The 20,758-nt window shown below is 49.6% G+C and overlaps 1 protein-coding gene across 14 annotated transcripts in view; it reads right to left on the minus strand.

Moving 5' to 3' along the window:
- GAS7 (growth arrest specific 7) overlaps positions 1-20,758 on the minus strand; it is a 209,607-nt gene that overhangs the window by 60,779 nt on the left and 128,070 nt on the right. The window lies entirely within an intron of this gene.

The raw sequence follows: 20,758 nt of genomic DNA on the forward strand, positions 1-20,758 counted from the left end.
GCCTTTGGCTCAGGTCGTGAAGCCAGGGTCCTGGGATAGAGTCCCGCATCGGACTCCCTGCTCAGCGGGGAGTCTGCTTCTCACTCTGCCCTTGTTCATTCACGTTCTCTCAAATAAATAAAATCAACCGAAGGAAGGAAGAAAGAAAAGAAAAAAGAAAAGAGTAGCCCACATGGTCCCACCAGCTCAGAGGTCCTCAGCATCAACGTTTTAGTATCTTCAGTGATTTATTCTCGAGCTGTGTACACACACCTTTAAAATCAAACAAAAATCATACTATCCCTTCTTTTCACTGATCGACTCTTTTATTTTTCCCAACCCACGAAGAGCACCCTGCTTAGCATCTATGAACAGCGCCATTCTGCGTCCAGACCACCTGGGTTGCAATCCCGCCTCTGCCTCCTCTGACTCCTGGAACCTCAGGCCAGGCTAACCATCCTCCAGGTTCCTTGGTTTCCTCCTCTGTAAAAGGTGATCGGTAAGGGTATCCACTCACGGCAACCACTGTGTTGGTGCCAAATGCCCACATTCGGTATATTTTTAGTTAAATGATACTATGTCCATATAATGGACTAATCAAAAATTGTTAGTAAAATCTCAGTGGTCTGAGATGCTCAAAACAAAAATAAGCAACACTTTTCAACAGCTTCTCTTCAATTTGGATTCAAGGGAACTGGATTCCTGCTTCAGTGCTGCCTATAATGGGCTGTGTGGCCCTGGGCAGCTCACATGACCTCTCTGGTCCTCTGATTCTCCATCTGAAATGAAATGGTTGGGCTAGTTGGTCTTTCGGGTCTCAACACTCCTGTCCTCCAGCTTTGGTCAGTGGTCTTAAAATCTTAAACCTACTGTTTGGGTTCAAGGGGTTTATGGCTCCAGGAGGAAGAAGTGGGCGGGGTGGAGATATTGGTCCCTTCGTGTCTTAAAGGATCGACTTCAGAGCAGAGGGTGAGTGACAGGAGCAGAAGGGAGATGTGACCATGGAGGGGACAGCTGAGGAGTGACCAGAAAATCAGGCTCAGTGGCTTCCCGTGTTAGGAGGGGCCGGGGGGGGGGTGCTCACCCCAGAGCCCTGCTCTTGCTACAGGTCACACACAGGGACAATCCTTTGCTGGCTCGTCCCCCACATGGCAGACAGAATAAAGTCCAAACCTCAGAGCCCCGGCAGTAGGGTGTCCCTATCTGTCCAGCATTCACTTCACTCCAGCACATTTGCTGGTCTTGCAACATGCCTTACCCCACTACCAACCCCGGAGGGCCGAATCTTACCAAATGTCTCTTCCACCAGGCAGCCTCCCCAAACTGCATTTCTCCCCTGCTGTCAAATGCCCAAACTCTCCAGAGTGAACGCTGTAGTGCATCCCCCAGATGTCTCCAGCTGCAGAAGCTACGCCTGGGGTGAGGGGTGGGGGGTGCTGCACATCCAATGGCTGGTCAATGTGGGGGGTTAAAAAGCTCACCAACCAATCCTTGCCTCAAGTCAAATAATCCCGCATGGCCACCCAGCTCAGAGCCGGCAGGGGCTGACAGACCTTGTGACTGTACCTGGTACTGTTTTGCTTCCCTCCCGGGGGCTGCTCCCTGGAGCACACCCCCGCCTGGACCTCCTGCACATAATCTGCCCCAGATTTGCCTGAAAACCCGACCCAGGAGCCCCCAGCACACACACTCGCACCCCACTAGCTCCTCACAGGGAATCAACCCTTTGTCCCACTTCTCAGACAGCACACACTTTGACCTTGACCCCTATCCCACGTCCTTGAGAGCCAGGTCTGTGGCAGGCTCCCCCCTGCTCTGCCCTGCTGGGTGCCTGGACAGATGGGCAAATGGAAGGACAGACACCATGGCAGCACATGTAGGTTCCCATGTGATGCACCCTTCCTGTCTCCAGGGACAAACAGCCCCGTTCTCCCCCATGGGCACGGTTCCCAGGGAGATGCCCACTTTTTGCTGTTGCCCCACCCTTCTGGTGGCTGATGCCTGATTTCAGAGAAGCCCCAGCAGCCCCTTCTGCCCCATGGGAGCTTGTGGAAGTCAGCTGGGAGCGGGGCGGCACACACCTGCAAGGCTGTGCTCCAAGGTCAGCTGGGCGGCCTCTACGCCAGGTCTATGCGGGAGCACCAGCTCTTCTTATAGCTGAAGGGGGGGTTGTGGCCAAGACAAAATGCAATCTTATGGGCAAAAGCAAGACTCATGTGGACTGAGAAAGGACAACCATGGTGACTCCTGGCGGCAAACGGAGCAAGACAGGAGGGCGGCAGGGAGAGGTGACTCACAGCATGGCAACGGTGACCTGGGCTGGGCCCCAAGCAACCTTCCCACTGAAGCTGCTGCATCTGTGGGATGTGGGGCAACTAATGAGAGCCTGCTGAGAGCGAAGAGCAGGGTGGGGCTGCCCCTGTGGGTCCCCCTCCCCCTCACTGGGAATCCTGATGACAGAGAGGAGGAGCCACGGTGGCATCCTGTGCTCAGAGTCTGCAGGAGGAGGATCTGAAATCACAAGGGGATACGGGCTGCAGTCAGAACCCCACTCCCCAGAAGGCCCCTTCTGCTGCACTTGCTGGTCTGGGTCCCTTACAAGCCCCGCCCCCAAGCTGGAGTCCCCCCTTCCTGCAAGAACCACATATTTTGGCCTCAACTTCATCAGGGCAATGGAACCGCCTGAAGGGGGTGCCTGGGCAGCTCAGCAGTTGAGCATCTGCCTTTGGCTCAGGTCGTGATCCCGGGGTCCTGGGATCGAGTCCCATACTGGGAGCCTGCTTCTCCCTCTGCCTATGTCTCTGCCTCTCTGTGTCTGTCATGAATAAATAAAATCTTAAAAAAAAAAATGGTGAAGGAATCAACTCAGCCTCCCTCTTCATCTTGGCCAACTCTGGCCAAACCCAAAACACAGAGCTACTGCAAGCCTGAGCCAGGAAAGTGGCCAGGCCAGGCCGGGCGGATGTCTGGAGAGAGCCACGGGGACTGTGGCTGAGTGACCTCACCAGCAGCAGGAAACATCACCCCAGATGACCATACCACCCACAGGGAGGAAGCCATTTCTAGGCCTTTTTCAATAAAAGGTCCCCTAATCTATTTACAACACGCCAGGCTCCCTGAACAAGCCAGGGCCAAACTGAAGCAGAAGGTTTGGGGCCTGACTTACCCTGGGTTCTCTCCCTGGGGTTTTAGGTGGTTCCAGAAACACCCAGACTGCCAGGGCCAGAGGTGTTGTCAGGCAGGCCCCCAAAGGCTGAGGGGGCACAGCAAGGTCAGAGTGGAAGAAGTGAGATGTGTTCTTGGCAACACTGCCCACCCATGCAACTCAATCCATGAAAAACACTTTTTTTTTCCCCAACGGCAACCCTAACTCGATTTGGACCTCCAGTGACAACAGAAAAGCCACAGACACACACAGATCGCCTGCCCGTGGATCAAACTGGACCATCAATGCCACAGGCCAGAGAGTTTAATTTCCCCATCAGTGGTTGGCAATGACTGCCACGTGGAATAAAACTTCTGGGGGCACCTGGGTGGCTCAGGGGTTGAGCGTCTGCCTTCGGCTCAGGTCGCAATCCTGGGGTCCTGGGATCGAGTCCCATGTCGGTTTCCCGGCAGGGAGCCTGCTTCTCCCTCTGCCTGTGTCTCCTCCTCTCTTTCTCTCTCTCTGTCTCTCATGAATAAATACATAAAATCTTTTAAAAAAAATCAAAGTGTAGTTGAAAGGAGGACAGAGACATAAATCTGGGATTCAAAGCAGAGACGACCCCTCCTTAAAATAATAATGGCAATGATAATGCTAATAGTGAAACAGGCAGTGAGGCAGCAGTTATTAACTTTGCACAGTTATGTCTGAACTTCATTTCCCTGGTTAAGACTGCATCCTGCATGCATTGGAAATAGCGGCTTCCGGGGGGAAGGCCATGAGGACCCCCCTGGATCTAGGCCACCAGTTCTGGTAAATGCCTTGGGCATATGTCAACCTTGTCCTGTCCTGTCCTGCCTGGACCCCCCACCCCTCACCCCTTAGTCCCCGTCTGGCCCTCAATGGACTCAAGTGCTTGACTGGGCCAATCCTTGGCTGTGTGGTAGCTCCCAGGTGAACAACCACTGGTTCCAGTTCAGAGGGAACTGGGCCCATGTGGTCCTGGCTGGGTTCTGGGATTCCTGAGATCCCCTCCTCTTTACCTTCTAAAAAAAAATTCATCCTTTTAAATCTCTCTGCTCCCCACTGCTCCTCCTGGCTCTTCCTCTTGTTTGGTGGTGGCCCCAACTGTGGCTTCCTTTGGCTTGGCACCCCCTGCCCTTCCCACTTCTCCTCACCAGGAGGGTCTGGGGGGCTGTTCTCAGGGTTTTCCTAGCCCGATGGTAGCTCTGCTGCTCCCTTCTGCAGCCCCTGCCTCTTCGGATCTGGAAGCTAGAAGCTATTCCCACCCTGCTACCCCCACCCCCACACCTGTCCCCCCGGGGGCTGCCATGCTCTTCTTGGCCATGTCCTATACTCCAACCAGGAAGGCAGGTCCTAGGAGAATCAGAGGACACCTCCTCCCAACCTGGATACAGAATCTGCAGTCAGGTCGGCCCCCATGAAGGCAAGCTGCAGCACATCCCAGAGCCCCCATCAGCATCTGGAGGGTCCTACTCATCCCTCCCTTTGGGACTCCGCAGCAAAGGCTCTGGTTCCCTCCTGTATCCCAGCATTTCCTCTGTCCTTGGCTTTGCGATCACAGCAGTTAGGGGTCTCTGACAACAGGAAGACCATAGACCCTCCGCAGGAAATGAACTAGTACTCTCTGAACACCATTCATGCCTGGTCTAGCCCAAGCCCCTCCATGCTGGGCACCTCCTTCAACGGCCCCCAAATTAGTACAAAATGGGCACTATTATTTCCCATTTTCTTTTCTTTTTTTTTTCCTTAAGATTTTATTTATTTATCTAAGAGACAGGGCATGAGCAGGTGGAGAGGCAGAGGGAGAGAGAGAAGCTGACTCCCCACTAAGCAGGGAGCCCGATGTAGGGTTTGATCCCAGGATCACGACTTGAGCAGAAGGCAGACATCCAACAGACTGAGCCACCCGGGCAACCCGATTTCCATTTCCCAAAGGAAGAAGCTGAGGTCTTGGTGAGAAGTAGCAGAACTGCAGCTCAATCCACCAGCAAGGACCTCCCAACGTGCAAGTGACACCAACATCTCTGAGCTCTGTGCTAAGACTCTGGGAGTTGCAGCAAAACAGTGCTGTTGGAGTCTATACACCACTAGTGTTTGAGAATCACCCTCAAAATCAATAATGTTGTTTTATGAATTTCATAGAGATACTAGACATATTTATGACTTGGTAAATATTTGATATAACATAATAAGTTCTATTATGGAATACAACAGTACTATACTTGAAAGCCTACTCTGCGCCTGGCAGTGTCCTGTGCCCTGTGGATACTACGGGAAATAGAACGGGTTCAAACACCCTCCCCCCAACCCCTCAGCTTACGTTCTAGCAGTCACAATGCTATTCCTTCCATTTTTAAAATATCAACATGCAGAATTTTCCACGAATGAAAATTTAAAATCTCCTGATGAAAGTGGAGGGAGAGAATCATGCCAGGAAGAAGGTAACCAAGTAAAGCATATCAGGTTAGACATTAGAACACACTGAAGAATCAAGTAGGGAAGAGGGGTAAAAAATAATATTAGACAGCGATGTAATTTTAGAAGGGTAGCCACAGAAGGCCTCCCCCAGACAGGCACAGTTGAGTCAAGTTTGGAAAGTATTAGGTATCTAAGTACTAAGTATCATCCGAAACCACTTCGAACTCAGCAGCTTGAATCAATAAGCATTTTATGATGTCACACAGCTCCAGAGGGTCAGGAAGCCAGGAGGGGCTTCATGGGGGTGGTTCTGGCTCAGGCTCTCCCGTGATGTTACAGTCAGGGTCTTAGTTGGGGCTGCATCATCTGAAGGCTTGAGTGGGGCTGGAGGAGCCACATTCAAGATGCCTCACTCACACGGATGCTGGCAAGGGCCAAAGTTCCTTGCTGTGGGGGCTGCTCACATTATGGCACTAACTTCCCCCAAAGTGTGTCGGCGGAAAGGCAGGGAAAAGCCACGATGCTCTTTTATCACCCAGCTTTAGAAGTAACTCTCCATCACCACTGCCAGACCTCACAGTGCAGGACTGATAGAACATGGGAGGGAAGCAGAGGAGTGCCAAGTGTTGGGGTGCCCAACAGACTGGTGTCAAGTGGTAGGCAGGTTGGGGGCTGTCTCAGAAGCTGGCAAGAAGAAAAGGAGCGAGCCATGCACATATCTGATGACACAGAATTGGAGGTTGAGGAACAAAATGTCAATAGGCTTTAGGGCAGGCACAGGTCTGTCATCTTCAAACAGCTACAAGGAAGATGGTGTGGCTCAAGAGTGGGGATGTAGGTGGGGAGCAGAAGTCAGAGGTAACAGGGTGACACTGGATTATGCAGGACACTGGCCCTCAGAGTGGGGTCTTAGACCAGCAGCATTAGCATCACTAGAAATGCAAAGCCTCAGGTCCCAGCTATCGACCTCCAGAAATGGGCACCCTGAGGGTGGGGGTCCAGCAATGTGGGGTAGCCACTGCAGGGCTTTAAACAGAGAAGTGGCACAATCCAATGGTGACCACTGTGTCTGGCCATGCCTCTGAGCAGGCTTCCTGGACTCAGCCACCACATGCCCCGCAGCATGTCTGGTGCCCTGGATGCATCATCTGTGAATACCGACTCTCCCCATCCACCCAGTCAGCTTTTCAGAGATGGAGATGAGCTGGGGCCCTTCCATAACTCCCTCCAGAAGGAACAGCAGGAGCTTGGGAGCATTGATGAGTATGGCAGGGTCCATCCATGTGAGGATAGCACTGCCACCACTGCCACCACCACCAAGAAATGGGACACTAGTGGGACCCAGGGATGTCTCACTCAGGAAGGGTCAAGGAAGGGGGTGCCCAGGTGATGATGACCCCTTCCCCCTGCCCTCAGCTCTAGGACCAAACCCCTCCATGTTGGTTTCAGAACCTCGTGGGCATAGAGAGAATTCCTGAACCATCATGTGACACCCAGGAAGAGATTCTCACCTGGGAAGCTTAATCCTGATCTGTCTCCCATGGGGGCCTCCATTACTACTCCAACCCTGTTCACACAGCTCAGATCCCTGGTGGCAGGGATACAGCAGTGGCGTCTCAGCAAACAGAAACACACAAAGGCTTTTTGCAATGGGCCATCCATGGGCCTGTCAGCAGAAGAACTATGTGCTGTAGGCTTGCCTGGGTCTGACCTACCAGCGGGAGGGCTCTTGAGCCCAGGCCAGGCCTCTAGTTTCAGGCAGCATGGTAAGACCTCACCATAGCCGTTGGACCACAGAGTCTGCGTCCTGAGCTCCAGCCAGAAATGCATGGCAAGAGTCAAGCCCGCAGCAGTGGGAAAAGAAGGGAGGTGCTAGCTAATGGTCCCCAATTCCCAGGGTCCAAGAGTCACAAGCAGCACACACATAACCCTGACGGCCCCTAGAACTGCCCCCTCTGGGCACTAAGAGTCCTCATGCTCTGAAGAAGTGGTGATACCAGGACTCTGCTGTTCAAGAAAGGGAAAGATATGGATTGCACACCTGCCCCTGGTCCTTAAAACACCCCTTGGCCCAGAGCTGCTGTTATGTGCCTAGAAGCTCAGGCACTGGTGTCACACAGACAGATGCTCAAATGCCAAGTCCATTCCTTAGAACATATCCCCCAAAGGGAAGGGGAGGAAGGACACCTCTTTGGCGCTAGGGGGAAGAGGGTCCGAGAATGCCTTCTTTAGCCTTTCTGAGCAGTAGGAATGTCCTTCTGTTGACGAGAGAAACATCACTGTTGGTGGCCTACCACTTCCCAGCAGCTCCAAGGATCCTTCTGGCAAGCCTGTGATCCAGGTGGGGCAGGGTCCTTAAGCCCAGTTCACAGATGGTAGAGAGGCTGGTGATACCAATGGGATAAAGAGGCGGCCCCTTTAGTGCCCTGGCCCTCTGACATTGGCCTCAACCAGTGGCTGCCTCCAGCCTACAAAGAGGGCCTAGAAGAATAGGACCAGCCATGGCCAGAAGAATTCTAGTGGGGACATGGGGAGTGGGGTGCCTGGAACTCTCAGCCTGTCTTTCAGACCCTTTAGGAACCCTGGTATACCAATCTCCTTACAGAGTACAGTCTCAGGCAAACACACCAGGAATCCCTGAACTTGGGTTGAGGGGTAGTGAGCGTTGACTGCAATTTAGGAATAAGCGTCTTGTCGTGAGCCATCAGGTGGTGGTGGCCAACTGCCAGTTCATGGATATTATGACCTTCATCTTATGGTGGAGAAGTAGGTGGATCCCAAGAAAGAGACCTTATCCAAACCAAAGCCTAGACCGTCGGGATCCGGGATGTAAGCACAGGTACATGGCAAAGTTCTAATCTCATTTCCCAAACTGGGTTATTCATCAGGATCATTGGGACCACTTGGTAAAAATACAGATTCCCAGACCCGGGACCTGAAAATTCTGGTTCAGTAGGTCTCGGGCAGAACCCAGAAATCAGCATTGTTAACACAGAGTCTCAGTGATAAACCAGATGGGGGTAAAAACTGGTAGAGACCCCAGTAAACCATCCCAGGAACCAGCCACAGACTAGAAAATACCTAAAGACACAGAATCCGAGGGGGTTAGGGTCAGGCAAGGTATGAAGCAAGATGCATGGCAGCAATGTAGGATCATGTTAGGAAACTTCCTAAACGCCCATCATCCTTACCCCAACCTTCTAAAGCTATCAGACTCCCAACATCTGTCCCCAGAGAGCCTTGGCTTTGACATGAGGTTTGTTGACTATTTTAGTTTTAGAATAACCTAATCTAGCATAGATTGCCACAAATCCTTTAGCATGACTGAGTTTTTAGAGTCTTTTCTAGAATAGGGGACCACAGAGAGGACAAAGCACTGTTGTGAAGGAAGCCAAGAGGGAAAAGGCACCAGTAGAAGGTTCTAGTGGGTGGGGGGGTGGGGGAAGCCCAGCTGTTTGACGTGGACAGTGCTGGCAGCAGGCTGGAAGGCAGGTGTGGGCCAACTGGTTTGGACATGGGGAGAGTCCAGGTGACCCCCCTGGTCCTGTGTGCACCTCGTCGAGATCATTCAGACTATCCGAGCACTAAGTATGAACAAGTGCCGAACCTGGGGAGGAGCTCCAGGAGCCCACAACTTTGTCCTGCCCTTAGGCGGTAGACAGCCTGGGTGGGGGGGGCTCGGATCACCTATCCCCTTCCTCAGCCCCAGCACCTGCTTTCAAGTCCAGTCCGCCCACCAGATGTGAGGGCAGCGACTGTGTCACATAAATGTATCCCTGTCTCCCAGGTACCGCGTAGAGTAAGCAGTTGGGTGTTTGATGAGTGAATGCTGACTCAGGTCAAAGCAATTGTGAGAATGGAGTTTGGGTATACAGCCAAAGGCTGGTTTTTAAAAATGAGCGTGTGTGTGTGTGTGTGTGTGTGTGTGTGCGTGTGTGTAGATAAGACCATGGAGAACAGAGCACCAAGCCCCTTCACATAGCATGAATTACGCAAGCAATCCAATCCAAAAGGCAAAGAACATATATGGATGATTTAAAGAAAAACAACTGCAAATAACCAAGAGGAAAAGATGCTCGTTCTCTCTCAAGAGTCGGAGGAACCCAAATTAAGATAACAAGACACTATTTTCCTACTCACTGGATGTATATCAGACTGATAACCCCTCATTAGCGAGGATCTGGAAAAACAGGTTGGGAATGTCTTGAAAAAACACAGCGTGGAGATAGTGATCAAAATCCCAAACACACAGATCCTTCGACCTAACAACAATTTCGGGTGTGCAATGATGTAATGAGCATGGCGATGTGTTTGGGGGCATCTTTTGTTAAATGGTGCAAATCTCCAGGGAAACGCTGTCAATGCCCAGGGGACACAATGTTGTGTTGGGAGGATGGCATTCCACGCAGCTGTTCCCTGGGAATGGGGCAGATCTGAATGTGCAGATGTGCAGGGCGTGTCTGACACACACCACTAAGTGACCAGTGTACAAAAGGTGCTCAGATACATCCTAGAAATGTATGTGCACAGGAACACCTGGGTGACTCAGTGGTTGAGCATCTGCCTTGGGCTCAGGGCATGATCCCAGAGTCCTGGGATCAAGTCCCACATCGGGTTCCCCGCAGGGAGTCTGCTTCTCCCTCTGCCTGTGTCTCTGTCCCTCTCTCTGTCTCTCATGAATGAATAAATAAAATCTTAAAAAAAAAAAAAAAGAAATGTATGTGCACAGAAAATCGCTAGCAGAACACACAAGAAACATTTGATGCTAGTTAATTTTTAAAAATCAAGCCAAAGTGGGGCGCCTGGGTGGTTCAGTTGGTTAAGCAACTAACTCTTGATTTTGGCAGCTCAGGTCACAATCTCGTGGGTCGTGGGATCGAGCCCCATGTTGGGCTTTGCGCTCAGTGGGGAGTCTGCTTGAGATTTTCTCCCTCTCCCTCTCCTCTCACTCAAACTCATTGTATCTCTAAAATAATTAAAACAAAATCAAATCAAAAAGGGCCATATTTTTATAGCATCCCATCTGAATGCTTTACCAAGTACATGATAATTTTCCATGAAAGAGAGGTGACACTGTATCATGTTAGTGTAGGAATAAATTCAAAGACGGAAAAATAAAAACAAAAAAACAAGAAATAGACCCAAACAGACTAGGTTAGCATATGGTCCAGCGGTGCTTTGCAGGGCAACTGTGAAAGGCTGAGGCAGTCAATAAATGCTGGTAGAGCACAAGGCCAGTGATCTGAAAAAAATTAAAGTCCATCTATTTCTCAACCATTTTCTGAAATTAAGTTTTATCTGGCTTAAAAATGTTAAGGGGGGATACACTGTCCATGAGAGTCCTAGAAGTCCTAGAAGAATACTTCTGCTGGCAAAGGCCTTGCTTCTTGAGTGTGGTTCCCAAAGTGAGGAAGCGAAAAAGCTACAGATCAACTGGGCTTTCTATAAAAATCACAATCAGAATCCTAAAACATCATTTTTTAAAAAGATTTTATTTATTCCTGAGAGACACACAGAGAGAGGCAGAGACACAGGCAGAGGGAGAAGCAGGCTCCCTGCAGGGAGCCCAATGCAGGACTCGACCTCCGGGGACTCCGGGATCATGACCTGAGCCAAAGGTGGATGCTCAACCACAGAGCCACCCAGGTGCCTCTAAAACATCATAAAGACAAAACAAAGCAAAACAAAACAGAATTACGTGTTACCCATAATCAAGACCCTTCCCTTAAAAAGGTCCAAATGCCAGGGCCTTTCTAGGCAGACCCATATCTGGGGAATGCCTACTTGGCCACTACTCCTTGTTCCAACAGGCATGGCTCAGAACGGGTCTTGGGAGGTCATCTTCAACCCTCAGCGGCCAGTTTCTGCTAACTGGCTGCTAAAAGAAAAAAAGCAAGAATGCAGAGAAAAATAGGGATGTTGCAAACCCAGAGAACCCGGTGAGCCTGAGACATTGTGAGGTCCCAGAGACAGAACCTACAGCTCAGCTCTCAATTTCCAGTTCTTTAGCAGAGGCTTCTAGGAGATGGCCTATGTGCTTCTAATAGATGTCCCTTCTTTTCCCCCTACAAGCTAGTCTGAGTGGGCCCCTGTTCCTATAAGAAGACCCTCCCTGGCACACCTGGGTGGCTCAGTGGTTGAGTGTCTGTTTGCCTTTGGCTCAGGGTATGATTCCAGGGTTCTGGGATCGAGTCTTGCATTGGACTCCCCGCAGGGAGCCTGCTTCTCCCTCTGCCTGTGTCTCTGCCTCTCTCTCTGTGTTGCTCATGAATAAATAAATAAATAAATACCCTCTTGCCCACAGACATCCACCAAACTTCATTGCCCTATAAACAGCCCACGCCAGCCCTAAGGCCATTATTATCTGGAATATTCTTCTGTGACCACATTTGGAATATTTTTCTAGGACTGTGCTGAACAGTGGCTTCTTAATACGCCCCAAGGAGGACTTCCATAATCTCTCCATAGAAAAAAAAAAATCACACCTCTCAACCATTCCGAAGCTTCTCTTCCCGCTATGGGGTATCTTTCACTCACATGCCACCTTTAGGATCTGTTTTCTGAGAAAATTGGCATTTGTGAACTTCAACCACGCTGCATGGCTAATCCAGATTTAGAAGCCTTTCCAGTAAAAGGTGTGACTTTACATTTATAAATAATGCTCGAAATCGTGGAGAGAGTGTTGCTTTTCACAAGGCAGAGGAAACCTTCGGAAAGAGCCATGGCTATTTTGGGGAATAGAAATAAGCCGTCCTCCCTCTGAGAGGTGTGGCCACCAAGGCACTCTCCAAGCCTGCTGGATTCCCAAGAAGACCATCTAGCCCCCGAATCACAAAGCGGGGAGGAACCAATACTCCAAAACATGGACAGAAATTTTAGACAAAATAAGCTCTTCAAGAAAGGGCATTGAGGGTGCACCTGGGGGGCTCAGTGGTTGATCATCTGCCTTCTGCTCAGGGTGTGACCCTGGGGTCCTGGGATCGAGTCTTGCATTGGGCTCCCTGCATGGAGCCTGCTTCTCCCTCTGCCTGTGTCTCTGCCTCTCTCTCTGTGTCTCTCATGTGTAAATAAATAAAATCTTTAAAAAGGGGGGGGGGGTGCATCAGGACAGAGAGGAATATACAAAGTGAGGAAGAAATTGGTAGCATTTTCAAGGTGATATGAAATAAGATTCTTTGAGAAACAAAATGAGCAGGTTGGAAAAAACCTCTCTGCTAAAAGGCCTGCCAGCCTCGTCCACTAAGGAAAATTCTGGAATGCCACCAACAGGGGCAGCCTTCAAGGTAGGCTCAAAGTACAGTAGTCCTTCTCCATCACCTGGCAGGCTGGTGAAACCACAGACCACAGGACCCCACTCACTCCCAGAGCCCCTGATTTCGAAGGTCTTGGGGGTGGGGGTGGGGGCGAGAAACTGCATTTCTAACAAGTCCCCAGGTGGCGCTGATGCCTCTGGTCCAAGGAACTCCACTTGGAGAAGCACAGGCCTGGGGGGTGCCAAGGAAGGAGGGAAGGACATTAAAAAATAAAAATAAAAATAAAAATAAAAATAAAAATAAAAATAGAAATAAAAATAGAAATAAAAATAGAAATAAAAATAGAGATAAAAATAGAAATAAAAATAAAATAAGCAAGATTTTTTCCCAAAGGGACACCCATCAAAACAACCCACAAATCACTCCTGACTTAAACACACCCACGATTTGAAGTACTTCCCCCAAACAGGTGGCGCTGTTAAAAACTGCAGCCAACAGTCAATGTGGCCCCGAGAGATCCAGAAAAAGAAAAGTGCCCCCCCCCCGCACCCCTCACAGGGCCCATGCTTTGAGAGCAGAGAAGAAATCCAGCAGGACCACCACCATGCAGGCCTCCTCTCCATCTCTAAAGTCCACCAGTCAAGAAGGCTTTGTATTTGCACACCTGGTCACGGGAATTCATGGGAATTCATGGGGATGCAGTCTCTCTAGGGAAGAGGTGAGCCAGCTGGATGGGGACCAAAGCACTGGGTGCTCCCTGGCCCGTTCTGTTCTGCTTCCCAAGGCTCTATCCCTGCTGTGTGCTGTGCACCTGCTCCTGTAGAGGCCCTCTGTCCCCCATCAACAAGTAACCTGTTTCTATACAGCAGCACAAAGCCACTGAAGTCCTTATCTAGGGACAGGGATGATGGCTGGGGAGGAGGGAGGAGAGAGAAGGAGGGAGGAGTCCCTCCTTGACTCCCAGCCCGGCATCCTCTTCTTTCACAGTGGAGAGCACATAGTTGGGCACCCCTGGGTGCTCCTCACCCCACATAAATGAGCCCAGGGTGCTCTCAGGCTCCAGTCTGTTCACCCCAGCTCTGGAGGCAACCCCAAAGTTTAGCAGCGCCCAAAGATCCCACCAGAGGACTCCAGCAGGAAGAGGGAGAGGACCAGAGAGGACAGGCATCTGAGAAAGCAGAGGCAGAGGAACCCAGGAGGGCGGGCTGGGATCTGGGAAATGAGTAGAGCAATTATTTTTATCCTACTTATAAAAGTAATGCAGGTCCCGGGGGGTGGGAGGGTGCAGTGCTGGAAAATTCGCAGAAAGGTCAAAAGGGGGAACAGAAGTCCTCCCAGATCTATGACTGGGAACCATCCACTACCGACCAACACCTCCGAGCCCTCGTCCCTGCAGCCAAAGCTGAGCCCCTGGGGCCACAGGGCATCCCACCCAGCAGGAATCAGCGACCACGGGAGGTGGTGGCAGGGAGCTGGGCCACCTGCGTGGCCACTGGAGTCTGTCCCCCAGGGAAAATACAGAGCTTGAAAGACACCAGCCTCACCCCTGCTTTTACAGAGACGGGGAATCAAGATGGGGCACTGCCCGGGCCAAGAAGGGGCAGAGAGCTGTGGACGTGCCTGCCAGCCCAGTCCTCTTGGGTCCACACACAAGGACATGTACGAGAAGAATCTAAAGCATCTGGGAATCAATCGCTTTCTGGGTCTCTCTCCTACAGCTTACATAAAAGGCTTTTCTGCACTTCCTTCTCTTGGAACTACCAGAAGTCTGGGGCCCAGGCAGCTATTTTAAGCCTGGGCCCACGCCCTGCATTCACCAACAGGCTGGCAGTGCAACAGGAAAGCAGGCCACCTTTCTGGTGCTGGTGCTACTGTAACCTCAGGCCAGGTGTGGACAAAGGAGGTGACAGGGTGTATCCTCTCCACAGCCTCCAGGGGAGGACACCTCTCGTGCGACTTGACAGTGCCCAAAGAGACCCCTGGTGGCCCTTTATGCGGGGGCCTGGGAAGCATGCTGGTGTTCTGGGGCTGCCCCAACAAAACACCACCACCACCAAGGCCACTTACACAACAGAAGTGTGTTGTGTCCCAGTTCTGGTGGCCAGAAGTGTGAGATCCAGGTGTTGGCGGGGGTGGGGGCCTTCTGAGGGTCGCGACGGAGAGTCTGTCGTACAGACTGTCACCTCGGCCCTTCCTTGGCTCAGAGCTGGGTATCCTCCTTGGATCTTCACATCATCTTCCCTTGTGTGCGTGTCTCTAGGTCCAAAAAAACCTGCTTTTGCTCTGACCTCCTCAACGCCAACTGCCTCCAGTCCCTGGAAACCCCTACACTAGGTCCCCAAGATGGCCACTAAAGGGTTACCGCCTGGGTGCGGGGTGGGGGTGAGGGGCAGGACCTCCTCCAGCACGTTGTTCCCAGAGCGCATCCTGGTTCCAGACCACAAGATGTTTTCACGCTCGCCCACTGTAGGAGTGAGTTCTTCTGGGGCTGATGGCCTCTTTGGAGGTGCAGACAGGCATTAACTACAGCTGTCAAGACGGCAGGAGATTCATTCACCAGCAGGGGCTGCCTGGTGAGAAGCCCAGCGGATGGTCTGTCCAAGGCTGAGATGCTTCCAGCGTGGGGTCGCGGTGCCCTGTGCACAGCCCAGCACGCTGCTCCCAGGGAGCGGCATGCAGTAAACACATGTGTCTTGCATGACTAACTTCTCCCCCTGTTCTCCCACGCCTCTTGGATTGAGCACGGCCTACTCTGGAATCCGACTGGGACTGAAATAACAAGAAAAGCTGTTACCCCACTCCCAAGATCTTCCTCCGATAATAAAGATCTGATCATCGGGAAACCATGCCAGCTTCCCATCCGGAGGTGTGTTCCCCAACACTGGTGGGTAATGGGCATTTGGGGTTGCGACTCTGGGTTTCGCAGATTCTTAGAGGTCTATGCCAGCAGAAAAGGAAAGTGACTCCAACTCACAAGGACAGTCCCCTTGAACAGGCTCCTCCCCACTTCAGGGAGCATCTCGCCTTTGCAAAGGCAGCCATTGCATTGTGAGCGCCCACACCACCCCTGCGAGAAGCCATCCAAGTGGATAATTAGAGCTGAGCAGAGACAAGGCATTTAACAAACACTTGTTGCTTGATAATCAATTCATGCCAGCACTGCCCCCTTGCTGATCACGATGCTTCCTGCGGATACTGATCTTTGCTAGGGGTCCTATGGGTGGACTCCATGAGCCCCAACCCTTTCAACAGCCACCCGGTTGCCACTGCCCATTCTGGTGGACCCAACTTCCTGTTTGAAGCCGCAGGCTCCCACGGCCCCTTGACACCCACACAGGCCTCACAGCAACCCACAGAAAGGCCATGCTTCCTGTGCCGATAGTCAGGTACACAGAAAACCTCCAGGAACAAGGCAGAGCGTGAGATGAGCTGGTAGGTCCTCACTCAAACAGGTGCTTCATGACGGTACACCAGCCAGGCGTTCCTCCCTGGATCCTTGATTCTCGTACCTGGTTCCCTTTCTTAATCTCTGATTCCCAAGAGCATTTATAAAATATCCTCCCAACTTGGTATCTCATGCCACCTCTCTTCCCCAGTACTTGGTGCAAAACCATGAGGCTCTGTCTGAACGTAGGTCAAATGCAACACCCACAGGAACTGGATGCGTGAGATGCGCACACGAAGCTGAGTGTAAGAAAAACCTGGGGCAGTGGCCACCTTCTCAGCTCCACCCTATTCAGGCAGGAAGGTGGGTTCAACATGGCCATGGCTCATGATGCTTTGAGAGAAGACAAGTAACAGGATGTTCATGAAAAAACTTCCCAGTTTTCAATGTTGGCAAGTCACTGAACATTTTAAAGCACTGTGTACGTGGAATAAAGTGCTTCTCTGGAAGGCCTCTGGTCTCAAGACAATCCAGCATGGGACCTTCACTATACCTGCATCGCTTCAAGATAGCCCAGCAGGTTCTGGAGGTCCTGACCCTGCCCTGCCCATGTGTCTCTTACCACCACATACAGCAGCACTATAATGCCGCTGCCCTAGAAATTCAGTCGGATCGGAACTCTATTTTATTATTTTTTTTAAAAGATTTTATTTATCTCTGAGAGACACACAGAGAGAGGCAGAGACACAGGTAGAGGGAGAAGCAGGCTCCCCCTGGGGCACCTGATGCAGGACTTGATCCCAAGACCCCAGAATCATGATCAGAGCTGAAGGCAGATGCTCAACCACTGAGCCACCCACGTGCCCTTCAGTACTCTATTTTAAAGAGTTCAAGCCAAGCAAACATCATTCCTTATGGGTACACAACTCACAGCCATCTTGTACCTTTTTCAGCCCCTAATTAAAGAATATTAGTCAAGCTATTGACTGGCCGAGGTCCCACCACCTGATACACCTGGGTTAACTTGATATGGATGGATTAGCCACCAAAGCCTGCTAGGTCATGGGGCGTGGGGGCAGGGACAGTAACTCTACACTGGCACCCACTTCCTAACCAAAGCCAAGGCAACCTTGGAATCCCCAATCTAAAAACATCCAGAGAAGAGCAATATGAAAGTAGAAACCTTACGACTTCCTGCTGCATAAAAGGCCTGAACTGTTTCACTAGACTCTAAGTTCCCCGAACACAAAGGTGGTGTTCATTCGGTCTAGACGTCCAAGTGCTATAACGGAAAAATGAAAAACGTAAGTCCCAAATGCTCTGATTGAGCCATACCTGGGAGCAAAGTGGAAACGAGAGCCCATAGGTGTTTTCAAATGGCAAAAATACTGGGGCACCTGGGGGGGGCTCAGTCGGTTAAGCGTCTGCCTTTGGCTCAGGTCATGATCCCAAGGTCCCAGGATCGAGCCCCACATCGGGCTCCCTGCTCAGTGGGTAGGCTGCCCCTCCCCTCTGTTTGTGTGCTCACGCTCTCTCTTTCTCTCTCTCCCTGGCAAATAAATAAATAAAATCTTAAAAAAATAAAAAGGCAAAATGCTGAGATTTTAAGAAAAAAATTGAGCGTTTGACTCAAAAGCTTTGAAATTAAAAGATCTGCCATGACATCCTGTTAGAAGGATCAGAATAAAGACAAGAAAATATCCACAAACCAGTTACCTTGACAATACTGAAGGATATAAATGTTAGCCTGGATGAAGGGTCCTTCTCCACAGTTTTATACTCAATCTCTATCCTGTCACTGTAAAATGGACAGATTTGTCTGTAAAGAGTTTCTCCTTGAGCTCCTAACCTTAACTATGAGACTTTACGGTGATACCACCTTTACCCTTGAGGCCATAATATGTGTTTACTTGCTTGAAAAAAACTATTTTTTCACTATATCTCTGTAAAAGGAAACTGGATTTAAATGTGCTCTTCAACCTCATTTTATTTGATCTGCTGACCAAGCCTTCATCAACCTTATTGTTTCCTTGCAAGTCAAAAATAGTGATAACTATTAGAAAACACTTAAAAGTATAAAGCAGACTGGGGGGGGCTCATGGGGGCCTCAGTCGGTTGAGCATATGACTCTTGGTTTTGGCTCAAGGCATGATCTTGCGGTTATGGGATCAAGCCCCAAGTTGGGCTCTGTGCTCAAGTGAGGAGTCTGCTCAGATTCTCTCTCTTTCTCTTTTCTCTCTCTCCCTCTCTCTCAAATAACACCTTTTTTTTTTTTTTAAGAATTTTATTTTATTTTATTTATGATAGTCACAGAGAGAGAGAGAGGCAGAGACACAGGCAGAGGGAGGAGAAACAGGCTCCATGCACCGGGAGCCCGACGTGGGATTCGATCCCGGGTCTCCAGGACCACGCCCTGGGCCAAAGGAAGGCGCCAAACCGCTGCGCCACCCAGGGATCCCCTCAAATAACATCTTTTTAAAAAATATTTTAAAAAATAAAGCAGACCTTCTTACTCTTTCTAAATAAAAATTCTGATTCAGCACATTTGTGACATTTTTAACAACCTCCTTAAGTGCTTCTAATGCCCACCAAAATTTGGGATTCAGGCAAAAGGAGTCCCCAACCAAGGCATCATGTGCCTGTTTTTACTGGGATGTAATTTACATACCATAAAATTCTCTCTAAAAAGCACACAATAAGTGGTTTTTAATATATTCACAGAATTGCGCAAATACTACAAACTACCTAATTTTAGAACACTTTCATCATCTCAAAATGAAACCCTGTCCCCATGAAGGGTCACTCCCAGTCTCCCCTCTCCTCGTTCCTGGAAACCACGAATCTACTTTCGGTGCCTCTGGTTGTGCTTATTTGGGGTATGTCATGTAAGTGGAACCATCCAGTTAATGGTTTTTTGGGGTCTGGCTTCTTGCACTTATCAGCATGATGTTTTCAAGGTTCATCCATGTTGTGGCCTCTCGTACTTCATTCCTATTTATGCCTGAATAATCTCCCACTTTAGGGATACAGCGCATTTTGTTTATCTGCTCATCATGCAATGGGCATTTGGGTTGTTTCTGGCCACTATGAACATCCGTGTGTATGTTCTCACAGGCACACGTGTTTTAAATTCTCTTGGGTATGTATCTAGGAATGGACTTGCTGGGCCATACCCCACACGTTCCTTTTTCTTTCATTTTCACATCTGATCAATTAGCTGCTAACCAGTGACCCCACCAAACAGCCAACAAGGACAGTTCTTACAGTGCTGACCCACAGGCAAGCCTTTTTCAGAGTAACTCAACTTCCTAGAATACAGCAAACAATAAAATCCTTTGTCTCCTTTGTCTTTTCATTTTTATGAGTCTTCCACACACTGGCAGTGTGCATGACTCTCTAACCCACTGGGCATTTGCCAAAATTCCAAGAGATTACCGGTCTTGAAAACAGTTGAGATATGAGGTAAGTGTTGTGCACGTGTTACCTTAACGCTACAAATTAAAATGGATTCTCTGCAAAACAAAACAAAATAAACAAACAAAAAACAACAACAAAACCACACAGAGGCAGATTAATTGTAAGCTTGAGGATCTAACAGCTTTGCACTAGAGTCCATTAAATAAAAAAATAATTAAGCCAAAATAAGAAACACATATAAACACACACACAGAGCTATCTCAATCAACTGAATGTGCCAAACAAAAGCAACTTTTTTGTCTCCCATTTGCTTAACACAGATGGACCAAAGAAAACAGATAGATGTTTTTGAATGTAAAAGTTTCTCAGGGAAACCTTTATCAACAGGGAATTATTAGGGCTGTTCTATCCGGGAAGATAGAGAAGTATCCAATTATTTGCAACAAAGAAAAACTCAAAAGACGTTTTTCCAAGTGTTCTACTGGAAAACTTGTCCAGAAACTCACATTAGCTCCTGGTGTAATAAAGTTTAAGGAGGAACAGACTCATTTAAAGAAAAATTAAAACAAGAAATCAAGAGAAGTACTGGCTATTTGGCAAACAAATCCAAGAGCTCAAACCCTAGCATATTTCTCCAAGCTTCACTCACAAACATGATAAAACATTTCTACGTATGGATGTGTCATCAGAACTTGGAAACAACTCCCAGTTCCCCTGGGTTTTAGTTGAAGCTTCAAGAAGATACTGGCATTTCTCTTAAAAATGTCATTTCAGATTGTTTTGTCCTGCTCATTCGTGAATTTGGTTATCCTTATTGCAAATTAAGTCACCACCCTCTACGTCCATCCTCTTGAATACAGAGGCAATGGGGGGAAAGTAAGCATGGAAAGATGGGATCCAGGCACAGCTTGGCCTATGAATGGCCATGTAACTTTGATCAACTTCCCGTCCCACATGGGCGGCTTGTGTGTAAAATGAATGGGGTTCAATATGTTAGGCAGGAGATCATCAAACTTTTTCTTTCAAGGGCCAGATGGTAAATCTTTCTGGCTTTGTGACCACATCGTGTCTCTACTCAACTCCTCCACCATCGTGCAAAAGCAGCCTCAGACAATAGGCAAACAGAAGAGCATGGCT

This window comes from Vulpes vulpes, chromosome 12 (assembly GCF_048418805.1).
Source record: "Vulpes vulpes isolate BD-2025 chromosome 12, VulVul3, whole genome shotgun sequence".
Lineage (NCBI taxonomy): Eukaryota > Metazoa > Chordata > Mammalia > Carnivora > Canidae > Vulpes > Vulpes vulpes.